The sequence below is a fragment of the Gopherus evgoodei genome, chromosome 2 (genome assembly GCF_007399415.2).
Source record: "Gopherus evgoodei ecotype Sinaloan lineage chromosome 2, rGopEvg1_v1.p, whole genome shotgun sequence".
Lineage (NCBI taxonomy): Eukaryota > Metazoa > Chordata > Testudines > Testudinidae > Gopherus > Gopherus evgoodei.
The window spans coordinates 216296086-216314174 of NC_044323.1; the positions used below are offsets into that span (position 1 = coordinate 216296086).

At 42.0% G+C, this 18089-nt stretch overlaps 1 protein-coding gene and 1 long non-coding RNA gene across 4 annotated transcripts in view; one reads left to right on the forward strand and one right to left on the reverse strand.

Moving 5' to 3' along the window:
• The window catches only part of CHST9 (carbohydrate sulfotransferase 9), a 189872-nt gene extending 173227 nt beyond the window's left edge, over positions 1–16645 (reverse strand). For 2 of the 3 annotated variants that reach the window (XM_030552963.1, XM_030552961.1), the window contains exons 1-3: positions 16494–16645; positions 5919–6080; positions 5022–5239 (exon numbers count right to left, since the gene is read on the reverse strand). The gene's annotated coding sequence lies outside the window, so the exon portion shown is untranslated. Of the gene's footprint in view, positions 1–5021; positions 5240–5918; positions 6347–16493 lie in introns of those variants that run through there. The other variant, XM_030552962.1, reaches the window with a different exon arrangement.
• Positions 187–17814, forward strand: LOC115646743. Its single transcript, XR_003999114.1, has 3 exons — positions 187–269; positions 11268–11274; positions 17803–17814. It is a non-coding gene; the product is annotated as an uncharacterized LOC115646743 (long non-coding RNA).
• Positions 17815–18089: the final 275 nt, after the last annotated feature.

Consider the following 18089-nt stretch of genomic DNA (forward strand, 5'->3'; position numbering starts at 1 on the left):
GGAATGTAATTGTTCCCGTCGAGATGAATGTGGCTTTGGGAAGAAAACCAGGAGAAAGATGTCCTGATTGGTATGGAAGGCCAATACCACTTTAGGGAGGAACGCTGGATGTGGTCGCAACTGTACCTTATCCTTGTGAAAGACAGTATACGGTGGGTCTACCGTGGGTTCTCGAAGCTCGGAGACTCGTCTGGCTGATGTAATGGCTACAAGGAAAACTGTCTTCCAGGACAGGTATAGCAGTGAGCAAGTTGTCAATGGCTCGAATGGTGGAAGCATAAGTCTGTTTAGGACTAGGTTGAGGTCCCAGGTAGGGGCGGGGCGGCGTACTTGAGGGTATAGGCGCTCCAGACCCTTGAGAAATCTAGTAATTATAGAGTGCGAGAACACAGAGCGGCCATTCTCTCCTGGGAGGAATGTGGAGATGGCTGCCAAGTGCACCCTCAAAGAAGATACCACCAGGCTCTGCTGCTTAAGAGACCAAAGGTAGTCCAGGATGGTAGCGATCAAGGCCTCAGAGGGAGTAACATTCTGCGTTACACACCAGCAGGAGAAATGTTTCCACTTGGCCAGATACGTTGACCGAGTGGAAGGCTTCCTGCTACCCAGGAGTGTTTCTTGTACCGGAGCAGAGCAGCGCAACTCTGATTGGTTCAGCCATGCTGTGAGGTGAAGGGCCTGCAGGTCTGGGTGGCGAAGATTGCCGTGGTCCTGGGTTATGAGGTCTGGGTGGAGTGGCAGGGTAATTAGGCTGGTTATTGAGAGGTTGAGCAGCGTGGTATACCAGTGTTGTCTGGGCCATGCTGGTGCAATCACAATGGCAAACAGAGGCTAGGGACACTTCAAAGCATGGTTTTGCATCCCTGCCCATCCTGGCTAATAGCCATTGATGGACTTATCCTCCATGAACTTATCTAGTTCTTTTTTGAACCCTGTTATAGTCTTGGCCTTCACAACATCTTCTGACAAAGAGTTCCACAGGTTAACCGCACATTGTGTGAAGAAATACTTCCTAGTTGTTTTAAACCTGCTGCCTATTAATTTCATTTGGTGACTCCTAGTTCTTGTGTTATGAGGAGTAAATAACACTTACTTATTTACTTTCTCCACACCAGTCATGAGTTTATAGACCTGTAGCACAAGTAGTAAAGCCAATGCTGAAGGTTCAGGCTCAAGCCTTGATGATGATGATGGGAAGGTTGTTACAGCTGTAAATAACAGAATTTGTTTTTACCCTTTTCCTTTAAAAAAAATCTCTAGGAAGTGACACAAAAAGTTTATGTTAAAAGGAAGTTATATGGGTAGTAAAATTAAATATTCAAAAGTTAAGAAATGCCAGCTTTACGGTTGCCCACACAACCTTAATTCAGTGCTCCTGTACATATACTTTATGATACAGTCTTTAATTACATGATCACATAATATTTTTTCCACAGGACCCCTACCTCATTCAATGCACACATACACGCACAAGGCAGCAGAATGAAGGTTGCCGGGGCAACTGTAAGTCTGGCATTTCCTAACTTTCAAGTGCTTGACTTTGCAACCTAAATTTTCTTGTAACAGCTTTTTTGGTGTGGATTTAATAATTATAATGAATTATCAGCGTTGCAGAAGAATACTGGCTGCCACAGAATTGATTGCTGCCACACATAAGCTTCAGCAAGGAGCAGCAGTGGGAGGGGTACCGAATGCCAGTGCCATAGAAGTGCCCATTGTTTGAGTTTTTGCGACACATAAAAATCAGGTTTTTGTATTTTGCATACCAAACATATATTCCTAATAGCATGGCCTCAGATATCCGCCTCACTGTTCAGTGAGTTGGGCTAAGATTTTACTCTTCAGTGGCAATTGGGATGGGTCAAATTCAAATTTGTCAGAAGCAAAAAGTTAGGTAGTTTTATTTCCTATCCCTTGTGCAATCTGTAACGTGAGAAGAGGCAATAACTCATTATATTGGCCCATACTTCCCTGACCATTTCAACAATTTGGCCTTTTTTCAAATCTTAAAACCATTCCTATCCTTTTGCTGTAACTGCCTCAGTAAACTGACTCTATTTCTTAATCTGTTCCAAATATTATTTGATTAGCATCAGACCTGGAATGTATTTGCTCAAGGAAAATGACTATAGTCTTGAAGGGTAAAGGAATTTCAAAGCCCCCATGATCTTCAGCATATGCACTATTCCTGTTTAAGATTAACTAACATCAGTTTGCCACATTAGCCACCTAAATGGCCAACTTTATGAGATGAAAATGTTTTTGTGTGATTGTTTTATTCACTGTAAAGTCTCTGAGGCTCCCCAGCTTTATGGTCAATTGCAAAAGTGGCAGATAGTAAAACCTCAATATTATGATCTATAGTACATACAATTTGCTTTCTCACAGAATAACTGCTCTCATGACCATTTCCCACTATCCTTTGGAAGGAACAGCAGAACGTTACACGCACAGAAGAACGTTAGTATGTTGAGCAGACTAGATGCTGCAACCACTGATACAATAAAAATGAGCTATATGAGAACTTGGAGGGAAAAAATAAACAGGAGCAAACATGATATAGATAAGTGAACAGAGCTCAGCTGGTCATTTGTTGTAATTCCAACATGAAATATGACCATGCTTTGCAAGAAGCCACTATTCTGCCCCCTCACAACAAATATTACAACACCAAAATGGAGACCTTTATACTCATTTATTTTAATATTCAAATGCAATGGAAAGATACACACAGGGATCATTTTAAAGAAATGGATAGATAGTTCTGCTTTTAACCACTGAGATCTGTTGACCAAGGAAAAGATATAGTCTCAGGGATTCACTAATCTATTAAAAACAGGTAATTATCAGCTGTAAATGCTTTTTGATTATAAGGTGGTTGGAACATTTAGCCAAAACTTTTTTAGTTGAAATATTCTGTTTTGTTGAAGCCAAAATGTTTTATGGAGATGTCAATGTAGACAGTTGTCTCCAGTCCAGAGTCTGTTTTCTAGTCAATTCCAGAGAGAGAGAGAGAGAGACCCACCAAAAGACCCAAATAAAAAACTTGATCATTTCAATTGCAAAAAGGACATTTTGACACAATTCCATTCGCAGAAACCTCAAAAAAGTTTGTTTTTTTCCAATGTGGAATGAAAACAAATTTAGAAACCTTGAAAGTTTTGAAATGAAATTGTCGTTCTCCAGCCAGCTCTAATTATAAGGAAAACCATCATAGCTGTTGTTCACTCACTGAATCCCTGAAATTAATACAGAATGTCATACAGGCTGTGAGCGCTGCTTTGCGTCTGGGGTGGGAGGAAGGAATATTTTTCCAATGATTTTTAGTGACCCCCCCGCCCCCCGTGGCCAGCTAAAACGTTCAGTCTTCTGAGAAACGCTCTTGCTCTCCTATTTGGAGGGAAGTTCATCACTGACAAGAGCAGTGCTAAGAGTTACATTTGGGGGATGCCAAGGAACCCATAGGAAAAATAAGTATATCATATGATAGAGCGTTTAGAAGGGGATAAAGAATTATCTAGACATAGAAGTTAATCCATTATGGGAAAACAGTAGCCCTATTGGTTTATAAGGAATAATGTACCCTCCCATATAGATAATGAGGGTATAATGCTATCAAGCATGTTATGGTAACATCCTAAACCATTAGATTGAAATTCAAGTAATTTATTCATGTTCTCAAAACCACAGGATGAAACTAGAGTTGTAATCTATGTATATTTTAGGAGTACATTCACATTTTATATAGTTCTCAGTTAAAAAGAATCTACTGACCTAGTCTGTGCACTTGACTCATACTTGTGGGTGGAAGTAGTTGTGATTGCACATCCCATCCCCATGCCAATATATGAACTCCTAAAGAGGCAGATGATGTCACATTACTCCCAACCCATATAGTGTACACTGTTGGGGTTTGTGGCTAGAAGAGTTAGATTACCAAGGGCCTACTTAGGCAAATGCATAGTCACATGAGGTACAGCAAGCAGCTAAAAACAGAGGAGGGAAGCTAGTTCTGAAAATTGGGTTGAAAGCCAGAGCCGGCTAGCACACCAGTTTGAAATAAGGGCTTTCATTACTTTGTTTTGGAAACTCCCACTGTTATTTGGGATGGTGGGAAGAGTAGGTGCACTTTCTGATTCCTTTACCCATTGTGGTGGGTGAGGTAGGGCTTCAACTGTTTTTCATAAGCCGACTCAGTCATTTCTGACATGTCTGGTAAAGGTGATGCACTCAAGAGATACAGTTTGCCTTTTCTACACTGCATTCCTTTTACTTATAGGTCATTTGCTGCATTGGTGGCCTTGGCTACCAGCTGAATTTCACCCAAACACAACAAGACATTTGCAATACAATGTTCTTGAATTTAAAAGTTATTTACAGTTTCGAGGGCACCTAACAACAATCTTCAAAAAACCACCAGCTTGTAAGTTCCATCAAGGACCCAAAGGCATTTAGGAGAGGTTATCTGAAACACTGTTAAAAAGAAACTATAAACATCACTCAAAGATGATAGTTAATTTTATTATTTTGAGGACCGTGTCAGTGTGTTAGGTGATTTAGTTCAAGCTGTCAGGCCAAGTGGAAATGATGAGAGTTGCATGAGAGACAGTCTAAGATATTACAACCTTCTCCTTATTTCACTCACATGAAAACCATCTGTAAGAAATCAGGGAAGCTTTAAAAAATAGGTCTCCAGAGCTCAGTGATTTTAAAGACCAGTTTACACTGACTTTCAAGAGCCAACATCTTGGTAAATGGCTCTTTTACTAAACAAATATTAATTCAAAAGGGAACAAGGATGTCTGCTTCCACCACTTCTATTTGTCCTATCAATACAACCACTTGAAGAGGAAATTAGAGCTAATAAGAATATTACAGAACCCATAAAAACTGCAAGCCACAAAATTGCCTTTTTACACAGATGTACCTCTGCATCTTACACAACCCATATGCTCAAAAACTGCATTTTATACTTTTAGCCATATCACTCTACAAAATGGATATGTAAAAGATATACTCACGAGGCAAGAAACCACAGAGCAGTCAAAACCTCATGTCAAATCTCTTCAATGTTTGCAAAAATAAAGGGCTAGTTTCTCAGCTGGTGTACATTATGATCTCATTGATATCAATGGTGATTTATACGCGCTGTGGCTCTGGCCCAGAATACTTAGGCACGTATGTGGTTGCTTCGGCGGACTCACTCTATGTTGCTATGATTCCTCCCTTCTTGCAAAAACTGAAAGAGAAAGTTGAAACTCGGAATAAGCCTGATTTAAGTTGACTAGGTTGACAATGTGCTATAAATATGAATGGGCTTCAGCATGTTTGGGTTTTTTTACTTGTTTAATACGCTTCCTATAAAATTGCCTATGAACTTTGAAAAGGTAGACAAAAATTGCGACAATATTTGTATGTGTCTTAAAAAGTCCTTAGATCAAAAATAAAGTGTTGAGTTGCCTTCAGGGCAGGGAGGCATTGGGCTTCCAAACCTGAAACAGTATAACTGGGCAGCTAATTAATAATAATACCATCTATATTTCAGATGGTACTTTTCACGAGTAGATTCCCAAGTGATTCACAAAGGAGGTCAACATCATTATCTCCATTTTAAAGATGGGGAAACTGAGGCAAAGAGAAGTGAAGTGACTTGCTCAAGGTCACCCAGAAGGCTGGTGGCAGAGCTAGAAATACAACTGGAAGGGCATTTAGGACAACAAACTGGGTTCTGACCCAAAGCGCAGATATGCTGGCAGAATTGTAATGAAAATCAATGAGTTCTCCATGAAGGACATCACCTCTGCAGATGCTAAAAGAGAAACACTTGAAATATATTGTTTCTGGCAGGAAAATATACCAAAGAAAGAACATGGAATTCAGCATCTCCATCTTACATTAAGGACTTAAGAAAAACTTACGTGGTTCATAGGGCCTTGTGCATAGGGATGAATTTCATTCATAGGGAGCACTATATTGAACATGGTGGAGTTTTGGACTTAATTCAAAGCTAAATGAAGAACTTCAAAGTGTATGGTCTCTTCTCTTAAGTTATGCAACAGAATATCCTCATGGACTGTGAACTAGAAAAAGGAGTGGACAAATGGACAAGTTAAACTGAAATTGGACTGACAAACTGTGTTGGTCAGTGAGCCAAAGTGTAAAATTATTTTGCACAAAGACATTAATTTTTTTAAAAATGACCGTAACTAATTTGATATGAGGTTGTATCATTCAATATGTATTTTATGTTGTCTGGTACATATCTGATTTTTGTTTTCAGCTTTGTCTTTGTTACAAAGATATGCTAAAAACCAACAACATACAATTCAAAGCCAGTGATAATTCTAATACTGTATATTAATGATGTGTTTTGGTTATAATGTAGTGATAGAATTTCAATAATATACCATATATTTTTAATTTAGTATTATGATAATAGTAGCCATTTAGTCCCCGAGACTGCAATTGATAGCATGTGGGTGGATTTTTCTGCCTGCAGAGAGATCTATTGAAGTCAGTGAAAGCAGCAATCCACTTGAAGCACTTGTGGGTTTATATAGCACTTTCCATCTTATATTGTGGGTTTATATAGCACTTTCCATCTTATATGTGCTTAGAAACAGTTAAACAAATATACTTCTGAAATTATAATGAACCTGCGATACTGACCTATAAATTATTATAAGTACATTTAAAATATTGCTCTATTAGTCTAAAATGAAATCCACCAACTACTTTCCATTTTAACAGATTTTATACTTCCAACAGAGCTTTAACACATTTTTGGGTGTGTTTGAGTAAGAAGACATTTGTCTTTTGAAAATATTTTTTAAATCTGAACAGATAGAAGATCATGAAATACTGCAACTGACTGCAAACAATCGTCTTTTGTACAGCACAGACACACACACTTTTCAGGAAATTATGATACTGATATTGTATTTTTCAGTTTCTCAAAGAAAATACAATTGCCATATCATCAATTTAGATGTAACTATATTACTGTAGTGCTTATAGCTCAGGAATGACACATGCACGCACAGAGGTATTTGTTTCAGTGTCTGTGGCATCTAGTCCAAGCTGACTGCAAAGAAAGGAAGCCCATCTGAGTGATGGGCAGGGTTACAGGAACAATACAATTATTACAATTTAGAATGATAAGCCTATACCATGATGCCTACAAAATACCTGACAACAGTTAGGCAGCTGGAGAGAGGCCGGGTTGGGGTTTGGGACTGCTGCTTATTAGAAAACACTCTCTCACCCTGTGTACCCACTGTATACTTGGTACCCGTCTGTTGTCTTTTGTCTTACACTTAAATTGCAAACACTTTGGGACAGGAACCATCTTTTCGTTATGTTTGTGTACAGCACCAAGCACAATGGTGCGCTAATTCTTGATTGGGTCCTCTAAGCACTGCCACACCATAAACAGTCAGGATACAAATATGTACAGTAGAAAGAGTTTACTGTGCATTGGGCTGTATTGGAATTTTCATGTTGTATTTTATTATATATTGCATTTTTTCCTTGATAGCATTGTTTGTCCAATTGTCATAAACAGATGGTTAAGGGTTAATGTCTCTTTTACCTGTAAAGGGTTAAGAAGCTCAGTAAACCTGGTTGACACCTGACCAGAGGACCAATAGGGGGACAAGATACTTTCAAATCTTGGTGGAGGGAAGTCTTTGTTAGTGCTTTTTGTTTTGTTCGTTGTTCGCTCTTAGGGCTAAGAGGGACCAGACGTACACCCAGGCTTTCCCAATCTTTCTGAATCAGTCTTTCATGTTTCAAAATTGTAAGTAATAGCCAGGCAAGGTGGATTAGTCTTATTTTTGTTTTCTTAACTTGTAAATGTGTCTTTTTGCTGGAAGGATTTTTACCTCTGTTTGCTGTAACTTTAAATCTAAGGCTAGGGGAGGGGTCCCTCTAGTCTATATGAATCTGAGTACCCTGTAAAGCATTTTCCATCCTGATTTTACAGAGATAACTTTTACCTTTTTCTTTCTTTAATTAAAAGCTTTCTTTTAAAGAACCTGATTAATTTTTCCTTGTTTTAAAATCCAAGGGATTGAGTCTGAACTCACCAGGGATTGGTGGGGGGAAAGGAGGGGGATGCTTAATTCCTCTTTGTTTTAAGATCCAAGAAGTTTGGATCTGTGTAAGCCTCTCAAGGCAACCCAGGGAGGGGAGAGTCTGGGGGAAGGGGGACGAAAAGGAGGGGGATGGTTAATTTCTCCTTGTTTTAAGACCCCAGGGGTTTGAGGGAACAGAAAGTGTACCAGACACTATATTCTGGCTGGCGGCAGCATTACCAGATCTAAGCTAGGAATTAAGCTTAGAAGGGTCCATGCAGGTCCCCCACATTTGTACTCTAAAGTTCAAAGTGGGGGAAAAAACCTTGACACCAATAATGATTTTAAGACAGAGGTTCTTGAACTGAGCACTTATGATTGGCTAGCACCTACATGGTGCTGTCTGCTCCTCCTCCACCTTTCCAGCTATTAAATTGCATTATAAGACAGCCCCAAACAGCATTCAATATCTGCTTACTGTTACTTTTCCATGTTAGCAATTATTGTAATTTCTATGGGGATATTTTTTAAATCAGAAGTGGGTGAGGAGATGCTGTCTGATGCTGAATGGGAGGAGAGGTGTGCATGAGACAAACTCTGATAAAATGTGGACTGTTCCGAAGACATTTGAGAATCCTTCTGAGTGGTGACAGAGTTAATACTTGGTTGCTCATAGACTCATAGACTCTAGGACTGGAAGGGACCTCGAGAGGTCATCGAGTCCAGTCCCCTGCCCTCATGACAGGACCAAATACTGTCTAGACCATCCCTAATAGACATTTATCTAACCTACTCTTAAATATCTCCAGAGATGGAGATTCCACAACTTCCCTAGGCAATCTATTCCAGTGTTTAACTACCCTGACAGTTAGGAACTTTTTCCTAATGTCCAACCTAAATCTCCCTTGCTGCAGTTTAAGCCCATTGCTTCTTGTTCTATCATTGGAGGCTAAGGTGAATAAGTTTTCTCCCTCCTCCTGATGACACCCTTTTAGATACCTGAAAACTGCTATCATGTCCCCTCTCAGTCTTCTCTTTTCCAAACTAAACAAACCCAATTCCTTCAGCCTTCCTTCATAGGTCATGTTCTCAAGACCTTTAATCATTCTTGTTGCTCTTCTCTGGACCCTCTCCAATTTCTCCACATCTTTCTTGAAATGCGGTGCCCAGAACTGGACACAATACTCCAGTTGAGGCCTAACCAGCGCAGAGTAAAGCGGAAGAATGACTTCTCGTGTCTTGTTTACAACACACCTGTTAATGCATCCCAGAATCATGTTTGCTTTTTTTACAACAGTATCACACTGTTGACTCATATTAAGCTTGTGGTCTACTATGACCCCTAGATCTCTCTCTGCCATACTCCTTCCTAGACAGTCTCTTCCCATTCTGTATGTGTGAAACTGATTGTTCCTTCCTAGGTGGAGCACTTTGCATTTATCTTTATTGAACTTCATCCAGTTTACCTCAGACCATTTCTCCAATTTGTCCAGATCATTTTGAATTTTGACCCTGTCCTCCAAAGCAGTTGCAATCCCTCCCAGTTTGGTATCGTCCGCAAACTTAATAAGCGTACCTTCTATGCCAACATCTAAATCGTTGATGAAGATATTGAACAGAACCGGTCCCAAAACAGACCCTTGCGGAACCCCACTTGTTATACCTTTCCAGCAGGATTGGGAGCCATTAACAACTACTCTCTCAGTACGGTTATCCAGCCAGTTATGCACGCACCTTATAGTAGCCCCATCTAAATTGTACTTTCCTAGTTTATCTATAAGAATATCATGTGAGACCGTATCAAATACCTTACTAAAGTCTAGGTATATCACATCCACCGCTTCTCCCTTATCCACAAGGCTCGTTATCCTATCAAAGAACGCTATCAGATTAGTTTGACACGATTTGTTCTTTACAAATCCATGCTGGCTATTCCCTATCACCTTACCACCTTCCAAGTGTTTGCAGATGATTTCTTTGATTACCTGCTCCATTATCTTCCCTGGCACAGAAGTTAAACTAACTGGTCTGTAGTTTCCTGGGTTGTTTTTATTTCCCTTTTTATAGATGGGCACTATATTTGCCCCCTTCCAGTCTTCTGGAATCTCCCTCGTCTCCCATGATTTCCCAAAGATAATAGCTAGAGGCTCAGATACCTCTTCTATTAACTCCTTGGGTATTCTAGGATGCATTTCATCAGGCCCTGGTGACTTGCAGGCATCTAACTTTTCTAAGTGATTTTTTACTTGCTCTTTTTTTATTTTATCTTCTAAACCTACCCTCTTCCCGTAAGCATTCACTATACTAGACATTCCTTCAGACTTCTCAGTGAAGACCGAAACAAAGAAGTCATTAAGCATCTCTGCCATTTCCAAGTCTCCCGTTACTGTTTCCCCCTCCTCATTGAGCAGTGGGCCTACCCTGTCCTTAGTCTTCCTCTTGCTTCTAATGTATTGATAAAAAGTCTTCTTGTTTCCCTTTATTCCCATAGCTAGTTTGAGTTCATTCTGTGCCTTTGCTTTTCTAATCTTGCCTCTGCATTCCTGTGTTATTTGCCTATATTCATCCTTCGTGATCTGACCTAGTTTCCATTTTTTATATGACGCCTTTTTATTTTGTAGGTCACGCAAGATCTCAAGGGTAAGCCAAGGTGGTCTTTTGCCACATTTTCCATCTTTCCTAACCATCGGAATAACTTGCTTTTGGGCCCTTAATAGTGTCCCTTTGAAAAACTGCCAACTTTCCTCAGTTGTTTTTCCCCTCAGTCTTAATTCCCATGGGACCTTACCTATCAGCTCTCTGAGCTTACCAAAATCCGCCTTCCTGAAATCCATTGTCTCTATTCTGCTGTACTCCCTTCTACCCTTCCTTAGAATTGCAAATTCTATGATTTCATGATCACTTTCACCCAAGCTTCCTTCTACTCTCAAATTCTCAACAAGTTCTTCCCTATTTGTTAAAATCAATTCTAGAACAGCTTCCCCCCAGTAGCTTTTTCAACTTTCTGAAATAAAAAGTTGTCTGCTATGCAGTCCAGGAACTTATTGGATAGTCTGTGCCCCGCGGTGTTATTTTCCCAACATATATCTGGATAGTTGAAGTCAAAGTCCCCCATCACCACCAAATCTTGGGCTTTGGATGATTTTGTTAGTTGTTTGAAAAAAGCCTCATCCACCTCTTCCACCTGATTAGGTGGCCTGTAGTAGACTCCCAGCACGACATCACCCGTGTTTTTTACCCCTCTTAGCCTAACCCAGAGACTCTCAACACTTCCGTCTCCTATGTCCATCTCCACCTCAGTCCAAGTGTGTACATTTTTAATATATAAGGCAACACCTCCTCCCTTTTTCCCCTGTCTATCCTTCCTGAGCAAACTATACCCATCCACACCAACATTCCAGTCGTGTGTATTATCCCACCAAGTTTCAGTAATGCCAATAATGTCATAGTTGTATTTATTTATTAGCACTTCCAGTTCCTCCTGCTTATTAGCCATACTTCTTGCATTTGTATATAGGCATCTAAGATACTGGTTTGATCTTGCCTCCCAGCTTTGCCCTGACCCTCCTTCCTCTCTGCCATTATAGCCCGTGCTCCCTCCTGTTTCCAACCCATCTCCCAGGTCTTGTTCCCCACTTACCTGTGGGGCTTTGCTCACCTGTCCCCGTCGAACCTAGTTTAAGCCCTCCTTACTAGGTTAGCCAGTCTGTGCGCAAATAAGGTCTTTCCCCTCTTCGAAAGGTGAACGCCATCTGTTCCTAGCAGTCCTTCCTCGAATAGCATCCCGTGGTCGAGGAAGCCAAAGCCCTCCTGGCGACACCATCTTCGCAGCCAGGCATTCACCTCCACGATGCATCTGTCTCTGCCCGGACCCCTACCTTCAACAGGAAGAATCGAAGAGAATACCACCTGCGCTCCAAACTCCTTAACCCATACTCCCAGAGCCCTGTAGTCACTCTTGATCTGCTCAGTGTCACACCTCGCAGTATCATTTGTGCCCACATGGATGAGTAGCATGGGGTCGTAGTCAGAAGGCTGGATAATCCTCGACAATGCCTCTGTAACATCTCGGATACGGGCCCCTGGCAGGCAGCATACCTCCCGGGATGAACGGTCAGGGCGACAGATGGGTGTCTCCGTCCCCCTCAGCAGAGAGTCTCCAACCACCACTACCCTACATTTCTTACGAGTGGTGGCAGCAGACCTCCCAGCCTTAGGGGTATGAGGCTTCACCTCCTTAACTGTTGGAGGTGATTCCTTCTCTCCTGTATCAAGAAGAGCATAATGGTTATCTTTTACCACAGCAGGAGGGTTCGCAGCAGTGGTGGAGCACTGCCTGCTGCTAGAAGTAACCAGCTGGCTGTGTCCACCCTGAGCCTCCTCCTCCACTGGTGTGTCAGACACACCCTGAGGCATCTCCTCCTCCTGCTCAACTTTAGCAATCTATAAAAAAACAACAACAACAAAAGTGTTTAATATTAGATGTTCACATAAACCGGGGTAATTTACCAGTGAATATAGATTCACAAGTATATTTGCTTATAGTAAGGGGGAATTGCTCATGATGGTATAACCTAGTTTTAATAGCTAGACCAACCTGAGAGTGAACCTGAGCTCTCTGAAAGGAAACACTCTTTGTTTCCTTAGAGACAGCATCTCAGAGGACAGAGATACAACAACAGTAAGAAAATGAAAACATCATGGAAGGCTGATTTAGGGCTGAAGATTACAAGCACAAAGGAATTTCTGCTGTCTTGTTTTCAGCTAGCACTCTTCACATATTTGAACATAGCCCCTTCACTCAAGCTACACCTTCTAGGGCTAAATCCAGATCACATTACCTGTTGAAGTCAATAGGCTAGAAGGATTTGGCTTCAAATGGGATTATGCTAGGACATAGGGTGACCAGATAGTGTGAAAAATTGGGATGGATGCGGGGGGTAATTGGCACCTGTATAAGAAAAAGCCCCAAATACTGGGACTGTCCCTATAAAATTGGGACATCTGGTCACCCTACTAGGACAGCTCTGTTGCAAATCTTATAACATGTGTGCTCAGTTTTCTCAAGCAACATTTTGAATTTGTCTATCTATGCCCAGCCAACAGCTTGAGGGACAAACAGCTGAATTCAGAATCAATTGAAGCAGATTGTCCCTGACATCTCTGTCAGGACTAGTTTTTTCAACAGAAGGACATGACCACTGATCCCTTCCTCTTGAAGCTGCATAGGAAATCACTCAAAGTGGCTTTATTTGATGTCCCCAAATAAACAAACAAACCTAACTCTATTCATGGAACTCCAGAGTAAGTCCTGAGCAACCAGGGAGGTTTTTAGCACACAGCTGGTGTTGATGAAGTTATTTTCATGCCAAATTTTTCCATTTTCAGTTTTCCAAGACCCAAACAGAGAAAATGAAGCTTTAACATTGCACATCTGCCTGATGGCCTCTCATTCAGCTTTAAGACAAAATACAATTTTGGATTCATGCAATCATCAAAGTGGAGAAGTTATTCTGTACTTTTTCCTCCCCAAATCTGTTCTGTCTGACTTCCAGCATAGAATGACTGTCAGATTTTTTCTACCTTTCACCTCAGACGTGGTTGAATTCCCTTGGGGTGAAAAAAAACTTTTTCGAGAGCACTTTGGAATCCTTTTTATGAAAGGCAAAATATCCAGTGAAGCAATATATCTCAGAATTATTACGTTTATAATTATACTTATGCAGTGGTTCTCTGAGAAATTCTCTCACGACATTAGTATACATATATCGGCTGCACCTTAAACAGACACAGAAGTAGTGCAACCAGTGTACTTCCACTATGTGAAGTGTGTGTGTGTGGGAAATCTACACACAGGATCTATGCAAATCTCCCCACTATTAGCATGCAGGGCATGGGAGAAACTTACAAAATCTGTACCTGCATGGATTCCTTCCTGCCCCCAAACAGGATTTTTTAAAAAAGGTCCCATCTTAGGCTACACTAGGTATTAGAATTGAATAACTTCTGCAAAATGGCCCTTTTCCCCTCTCTCATCTGGACTGTGGGAAAGCTGCTGATCTTATTCTTGTTCATTATTTTTGCTTTTATTTTAATATATGGTAAAAATGCCTACAGCTTGGGAAAGTCTTTTTTTATTTTTTGGAATAAATAAATGCTGTGCGCTTGATTAGTGACTTCACTATCTCAAAGAGCCTTCAACCTAATCTGAATAACAAATAAAGGCAAAGTTCTGTTCTGCTGTTTATCAGGGAAGTGTTATGAGTGTTCGTGTTGTGTGGGTGGGTGTGAAGGAAAGTCTTAAGATGTTCATATTGTTAGCCTTTGTCTAATCCCCCAAAACATGATTAAGAACATTTTTAAAAAAGTAGGAAGATGATGGTAAAGTCAGTTACAAAGTTGTATATTTGATAGAAAGCTACACAGAGGAGTAAAAATAAAATAATAAAATGACAGGAGACAAATGCAGAGGGAGTTAGGGAAAGATGAAAGAAAAGAGGAAAGTGAATACCAATAGTGGTCAGACACAGTAAAAGCAAAGACCAGTAAGGACAAGCAAAAAAGACCCAGGATCAGAGGTGAATGATGAAAATTGTGGAAATGAGGATGGCTAGTTTCTAGCAGAATACTATTTTATTTAGGATGTTATTTTGATTAACGTCAGCAAAGCTGTTTAAATAGAGATGATCTCTATAGGAGGAGGAATTCAAGGCAAAGGAACCTGTAGTAAAAATTTCAAAAGCATGTAAGTGACTTGGGCTTATCTAGAGTGGCCACTGTAGCACTTCAGTGTAGACACTACCTATGTTGACCGGAGTGGTTCTCTCATTGGCGTAGCTAACGCGCCTCCCAGAGAGGCAGTAGGTAGACTAATGGAAAAATTTAACCTTTTAGTGTAGACCAGGCCTTTGGCTCATTTTCAAAAGTGACTTTTGTTGCTTACGGTCAGATTTTTAAGATGTAGATGGTGACTACTGGAATTTTCAAAAGTGCATAGGCATTTAACTCCAGGTGCCTAGGAGATTTTGAAAATCCACTTGGTAGCTATCTGCATTTTTAGGCACCTAAACACCTTTAAAAATCTGGCCCTTAGGAGCATGTCGAGGGGTGACTCACTGCTGGCACACCCCATCATGGCTGTTCTCATCTAGCTTCTGCTCCCCCACTCCCCAGCAGCTACTCCAGCCCTGCAGTGGTTCGCCTCTTCTCGTGACTCAGCCCTCTGGCCAGGTCATTTATAGTCCCCTTCTCACCCTTCCAGGATAGCAGAGCCCAACAAATAAAAAGTCCAGTATCCTTACATCAGGTCCTTAGCCTCCTCTGGAATCAGGGCTTCAAAGACTCCTTATCTCTGTATATCAAGGGGGTTCATGTCACCCTTTCCGGTGCTCTCTCCTCTTTGTTCAAGTCCATTAACCGTGGAATAAGCAGGCAAGGTCCGTCTATCAGATCCATCCCCTCCAACTTCTCTGGGCTTCTTTCTACTTCAGCCTATACAAACTTACAGCACTTCTGCCCTCAAGTTCAAACTTCCTTTCCTCCTAAGTGTCCCCTTTGCTCTGTTCCTCACTTGAACACCTCCCTGGAGCTCTGTGCTTTTGTCAGAGCTCACCAGTGGAGCTAGCTCCACCCCAGTGGCTTCTGTATCTCTCTCCTGGTCTCTTGCCACAGTTCTCTACTCAGGAGAGGATCCCAGCATTTCCTCCCTTTATGGTAGCCCTCCAACTACCCAACTTCCTCTCTCCTCCTCTAGTTGGAACTCTTCTTTAATTGGGCTTGGTCCACACCTCAGGAGCAAGTGGACAACCTAACTGTGCTCATCATCTCCACTTAACTCTTTCAGTTCCAATGTAGGGTACATCTCTCCCCCAATCACACAGCCTAAGTCCCACTGATTTCCAATAAAGGGTCTAAAGCAGCCATTTGGAAGTGGCACTTCCGAATGTTTTTTAAACCTTTTGCTTTTTAACTGAGTTGGATCCACTCTTGTGGTATTTTTAGTGGCGTAATTAAGACAAGCCTACTGTGAAGAAAAATCAAGTGATTTTATATTGAATAAAACAGCAGCAACATTCAGTATGAAGAGCTTTGAGCAGACTTGCTGGTGATGGTGTGTGCTTATGTAATGGCTAAGGCATTAGCCATCACCAGGTGCCCTTCAGAGCTGACAGTTTGAGTAGCCACAGCTTGAACTAACAAGCCAGGGTCTCCAACCGAGAGCTGTAAAAGACCAATATACTCTGTGGGTCAGACCAAGAGAGGGACATGTGGGACACACTGACTAGTAGGTTACTCTTACATAAGTTAACACTGAATGAACCCCATAAGGAACAAGAGCCAGAGCATAAAAGGCTGGCTGCTGGGTACATGGATAATGTGATCTTCTAGAGTGAAAACAACAGGTGAGAAAGAACATACTCATCCTTTGCGGAATGGCTTGAGACGATTCCAAGAGGTAGGATTGAAGATGAAGGGCCAGAGTCTCCTGTCAAGCACACGCCATACTGGCCAATGCTGGTTCTTCAGAGGGAATGAACAGAACAGGTTATCATCAAGTGATCCATCCTCTGTTGTCTTCTCCCAGCTTCTGGCAAACAGAGGCAAGGGACACTGGTTAATAGCCATTGTTGAACCTATCCTCAAGGAACTTATCTAGTTCTTTTTTTAACCCTGTTACAGTTTTGGCCTTCACAACATTCTCTGACAAAGAATTCCACAAGTTGACTGTGCGTTGTCGGAAGAAATACTTCCTTTTGTTTGTTTTAAACCTGCTACTTATTAATTACATTGAGTGAGCCCTAATGCTTGTATTATGTAAAGGAATAAATAACATTTTCTTTTTCACTTTCTCCCCAATATTCAAGATTTTATAGACCTCTATCATATTTCCCCTTAACTTGTCTCTTTTCCAAGCTGAAAATTTCCAGTCTTTTTAATCTCTCCTAACCCTAGGTGCCAACTCCATGGGTGCTCTGGGGCTAGAGAACCCACAGGGAAAAAAATGTTGGGTGCTGAGCACCCACTGGCAGCCTTCCTATCAACGGCTCTCCCTCCCCACAGAGCATCCTTCCCCACAGTGGGCTCTGCCGATCAGCACCTCCCCGTCCCCTCCTAGTGTCTCTAGCCTCCCTATCAATGGCTCTCCCTCCCCCCAGAGGGCTCTGCCGATCAGCACCTCCTCGTCCCTCCTAGCGTCTCCAGCCTGCCATGAAACAGCTGTTTTGTGGTGTCAGGAGGTGCTGGGAGGGGGAGGGGAGAGGAGTGAGGGTGCAGCACACTCAGGGGAGGGGCGGAAGAGGTGGGGAAGAGGCAGGGCAAGGGCAGAGTGGGGGTGGGATGAAGCAGAGCAGGGGTGGGCATTGGGAGAAGAGCTGGAGTGTGGGTGGGACCTGGGCAGAGCGTGGGGGAGCACCTATGTCACTAACCATTTTTGTTGCCTCTCTCTACACCTTTTCCAATTCCAATATATCTTTTTTGAAATGGGGTGGCCAGGTGGACCTTGGAAATCCAGCCTTCCCAGCCAGGTGGGCTACCCAGAAGCTGGGCAAGTGAGCTGGCAGTAGGTTTCAAAACTCTGGCAGAGTTCCATTGTAACTTTGACAAAATAGGACAGTCTTCCTCAAAACATTTCAAATTTGCCAAATTAGCACATTCTGATAAAATGTTTTGTCAGAATTTTTCTAAATCAGCCTGTAGTGGGGCGGTCATCCTGCTCAGGATCAGCAAGGGTTAAAACCAGCCCTCGGAGACGGCTGTGGTGGGAATCCGATCAGAGAAGGCTGAGGGCAGTCGATCAGGGCCAGATGGCAAGGAGTCTCTCTCTAGCTGGGGAGAGAGAAGGACCTGGCTGTTTGGGAGCTCAGGGCGTGGGAGTAGATCACAGCTGGGGAAAGGCAAGAGGAGCTGGGGAGCTCCAGCCTGGTAAATCCCAAGGCTGCGGGCCTTGCTAAAGGCCAAAGCCAGTATAAGGGTTGCAGAGGTGCAGCCCAGGCTTAGGCAGAGGCAGCTGGTCTG